Below are 5049 nucleotides of genomic sequence, written 5' to 3'. Positions count from 1 at the left end.
CTGCCCAAGAATGTTCCAGAGTTTTCTTTTTTTTACAAGCTTTCAAAACTTGTTTCTTTACTTCCAGGGCAACTGTTGTTTAAAGTTTTCAGCACAAAAGTCTTCATATTTTGCTTCCAAGGACCCAGACTTCCTTTTTTTTTTTAAAGTGATCTTGAGCTGTAGTTCTACGGGCTTTCTGAGTTGTTCAAAGTCTTTCAAAGTTTCTTTGGACATTGGCTGCTTTTTCATTGATGCAGTCCTTGATACTGACCACTTTCAGGCATCAATATGTACAGAGGAGGTCAGGAGAGAGGTACAACAATGAGTGTGTACAGCCATCTGTAAAAACATGCTGGAGAGATTGATGTGGCTCAGAGCTGCATTTGATGGAAAATGTGGAAAATGTACCATCACATTTTGATCCATCATGAAATTCCATTATGAAAGCACCTGATTGGCAACAGCTTCATTTTTCAGCATGATGGTGATCCCAAACACACAGTAGTTTGCAGTAAATGCATTCCTTGATAGAAAAAAATAAGTCCTATATAAGTCATAGACTGGCCTCCCTAGAGCCTGGAACTTGGAGCCACAGAACTATTCCTGAAGACTGTCATTGCCTAAGAGAGTTCACACTGGGCAGAAGAATAAAGTTGGTCATACAAATATTGCATTTCAAACCTGTTAGAATTGTACTCTGTTTTTGCCTTATATACTATATTTCCAGTTATATTTGCAATTGTTTCCATAATTGCTGCACCTCTATTTCCTAGCAAAATATAAAGAAATAAGAGATGACTCAAGACAGCACTGTATATGTGGTGCCCGAGCTAAAGTAACAACGCCAAGTTTCTAAATAACGACATGATAACATAAAAATGTTTTCTAATAATTAAAATACCTTCAAATCTGTAAAATTACAGCCAGGTATTCCAGATTATGATCATAATCTCCTTAGAGACTAACAGGTCTGCTCTGGGTCCTGATGGCCTTTTTGCAACCCAAGATGTTGGAAAAACATCAGAACAACAGACCAGTTAAATCCTTCCCAAATCAAAAACCCTGGATTAATAGCGATGTTCGCACGGCACCGCGTTTGCCTCCGCGAAGACATCGGACTACAAACACGCACATTACCAACTCCGGAAGACGATCAAAGCAGCCAAACGTGAGTACAGGGACAGGGTGGAGCAACAGTTTGACAACCCTCGGAGTATGCGACAGGGACTAAACACAATCACAGACTTTAGAGGGAAAGCCAGCACACCGCAGACCACGGCCTCTTTGTGTGAGGATCTAAACGTATTCTACGCTAGATTCGACACAGCGGACACCACGAGACCGGACAGTGGGCACACCGCGGATGACGTCAGTGCGCACACTGTGTCTGAGGAGGATGTGCGGAAGTGCTTGAGGAAGGTGAACGCGCGCAAAGCTACTGGTCCAGACGAGATTCCCGGCCGAGTCCTTAAGTCATGCGCGGCTCAGCTGGCTGGAGTGTTTACACACATCTTCAACCTTTCCCTCTCTCTGTGTGTAGTCCCAGCCTGCTTCAAAATGGCCACCATCGTCCCTGTACCCAAATCCTCCACCATCTCCTCATTAAACGACTGGCGACCTGTAGCCCTGACCCCCATCGTAAGCAAATGCTTCGAGAAGCTGGTCAGGGACTTCATCTGCTGTGCACTACCCGACTCACTGGACCCTCTACAGTTCGCATACCGCCACAACAGGTCCACCGATGATGCCATAACCCTGACACTACATACTGCCCTGTCACACCTGGAGAAGAGAGACACGTATGTGAGGATGCTGTTTGTAGATTACAGCTCAGCATTCAATACCATCGTTCCCTCGAAGCTGGGCAGGAAACTGCAGGATCTAGGACGGAGCAGCTCCCTCTGCAGCCGGATCCTTAGCTTCCTGTCTGACAGACTCCAAGTGGTCAGGCTGGGCAGCATCACCTCATCCCCCATCACACTGAACACTGGTGCTCCACAGGGGTGTGTACTGAGCCCTCTCCTGTACTCACTCTACACCTATGACTGCACAGCCACTAACAACTCCAGCATCATTGTGAAGTTTGCAGACGACACTACAGTGGTGGGTCTTATCACCAACGGTGATGAGACGGCTTACAGGGAGGAGGTCAGCGCCCTGACCCACTGGTGTCAAGACAACCATCTCACCCTCAACGTCGCAAAGACAAAGGAGTTGATAGTAGACTTCCGGAGGTGCAGAGAAGTACACACCCCCACCACCATCAACGGCGCTGCAGTGGAGAGAGTGAGCAGCTTCCGCTTCCTTGGTGTACATCTGAGGATCTTACGTGGTCAGTACACACAAACAAAACAGTGATGAGGGCGCAGCAGCACCTCTTCTTTCTCAGGAGACTGAAAAGATTTGGCATGAGCCCACGCATCCTCAGGACCTTCTATCACTGTGCCATTGAGAGCATCCTCACTGGATGCATCACCACCTGGTATGGCAACAGCACCGCTTACAACCGCAAAGCTCTCCAGAGAGTAGTGCGGTGCTCTGAACGGATAATTGGAGGTGAGCTTCCCTCCCTCCAAGACATCTACAGGAAGCGGTGCCTGAGGAAAGTGGGAAGGATCATCAAGGACTCCAGTCACCCCAGCCATAAACTGTTCAGACTACTTCCATCAGGAAGGAGGTTCTGCAGCATCCGGTCTCGTACCAGCAGACTGAGAGACAGCTTTTTCCATCAGGCCATCAGACTGCTGAACACTTCATAGACACCTCACCTCCACTACTGGAACTTCAACATTATGCACTACATACTGTACATTAATGCCACTGTTTTGCACATGTCTCAACCAACTCTGTATATTTTTTATATATTTTATTTTATTGTTTACGCTATTTGATTTGTAAAATATGTATACACACACACACACACACACGTAGAAAAACATATTTAGTATACACATCCAGTAATGCATATACTATTATATATTGTATATTTATTAGTCTCAGATTTAGCCATTCTTATATTTTGCTTGTTTTACGTTATTGTATTTTTGCACAACTCTGTTGCTTGTGAAGCTCGCACACAAGAATTTCACTCACATGTACTGTACTAGTGTACCTGCACATGTGATGTGACAATAAAAGTGATTTGATTTGATTTGATTTGAAAAACCTTTGCTTGGCTTTTAAAAAAAAAAAAAACCCAAATCATTTCAAACCACTCATTTCTCTATTATGAAGATAATCTACAAAGTGTGTGGATTTCAAATTCGTCCAGGACTGACTGCACCAGCAAATTCAACCCAAGAGCAAACCATCTGCTGTTTTCACAGAAGTCTTCAGAACTATTCCTGAAGCTCACTTCCTTTAAGTAGTCTTCAGAAAAGACTCTCGGCTACCAAGAAACCGAAAAAGAGAGAAATCATCACAGAATTTTCAGACATCTCCTGAAATTGTAGGTTTCAAAGGGCATGTGTCTCCAAGCAGGAAGACACTTCACAAATTTCCCCTGCATAAGAGACCAGGAAGAAACACTTTGCCATCTGAAAGGAACTTAAAACAGGCAAAGAGCAGAACTTTTGGAATATGGATTGTGGATTGACAAATCAGTGTGGCCACAGTATCATTTAACATTTTAGAAGAATAACCTGAAATCCTCTGTAAAGTGTGGTGGGCAAAATGTTAGTGTTTCTGTTCAGTTATTTTTTTTAATATGCAATATTTATATATTTCAAGAATAACCAATGATTTCCATGGGGTGTAGAGTTCCTTTTTTTCAAATCACTGTATTGGCTCATTGAAAAGTAAACACCACACAGACCTGTATGTTTAAAAATCACAACTGTCCAAACATTGCACCATTTTTCATTTTGATTTTGTCCTTCATAACTTTTGCCTGGATGTATTTTTCAATTTTTTTCCTTTTTTTTTTGTGTGGCCCCAAGTCTGTCCTCTGGGCTCTAAGTCCTCTGACAGGCCCTTGATAGACGAGCAGTTTGCCTTACCCCTCAGCGATGCCTCCAGAGAGCAAAGTGACACAGGATCAATGTAATTATGTTGATTCAGTGTTTGTAGCCCCAAAGCAGGTTAACCTCAGTGCTCTCACGGGCCTGTGGGACCTGCCACTCACTATCGAATGAAGGCTCGTCCAGCAGGTCAACATATATCAGCTTGATTTAAAAACAACTAAATAACATCACTTTCCACGTCCAGAGACACAGAGCATGAGCAGGAATCAATGTGAAGCTCGTGTATAAAAAATCAAAATACCCTGCAGGATTCTCACAAAATGACTGTCCAAGTGTGAAATATTAGAAGTCATCATCACGTTCTTACCCATATTACTTTCATTAACTGAGCCAAAGAGAATCTCTGCCAAAGCAACGCTTCGCAGAGAATGAAGTAATTTCTCATTAAATGACATTAGAAGCTGTTCTTGTATTAGTGTTTAAATACAAAATGCTTTGTGTGGGCCACAGGCAGCATGTGATGGTCCTCTTGTTAAAATTGGGGACTGCATATACAAATAGAGGGGTTTGTTTTTGAAAATTGATGGTAATATTGTTAATCGGGGAAATCTCTAAGTGATTTGCATTAAAGCTGCTGTATTTTTGTTATTTTAAAACTCCTATTTGACGATTCTTGACACTGAGATTATTCACCCAGTACTATTAAAAATAAATAAAAAGAGGACCAATACAAACACAAACGTGCCATCCTTAGAACACCTCACTCGAACATCATTAGGCCTTAAGCTCACAAGTTAACTCTGGAAGTTAAAACATACATGGAAATACAGTATATAAGGCAATAACAGAGTCAGTACGATTCTAACAAGCATAAAAGTCAAAGTCAATATTTACATGACAGCCTGAACTCTCTAAAGCAAGTATTCTTGTCATTTCTTTAGGTAGTCTTCAAGAATAGTTCTCCAGGCTTCTTAAAAGACATTCAAATGTGCTCTCTTCATTAGAAGTTTGCATTTTCTGTGAAAATGATCCCACTCTGCTTCAGTAATGTTGAGGTCCAAGTTCTGGGGAGGCCAATCCATGACTGATAGTTTTCCATTGTGTG

This window comes from Neolamprologus brichardi, chromosome 13 (genome assembly GCF_056152115.1).
Source record: "Neolamprologus brichardi isolate AB-2024 chromosome 13, ASM5615211v1, whole genome shotgun sequence".
Classification (NCBI taxonomy): Eukaryota; Metazoa; Chordata; class Actinopteri; order Cichliformes; family Cichlidae; genus Neolamprologus; species Neolamprologus brichardi.
The sequence above is the reverse complement of the archived record's forward strand: the minus strand, read 5'-3'. Positions refer to the sequence as shown.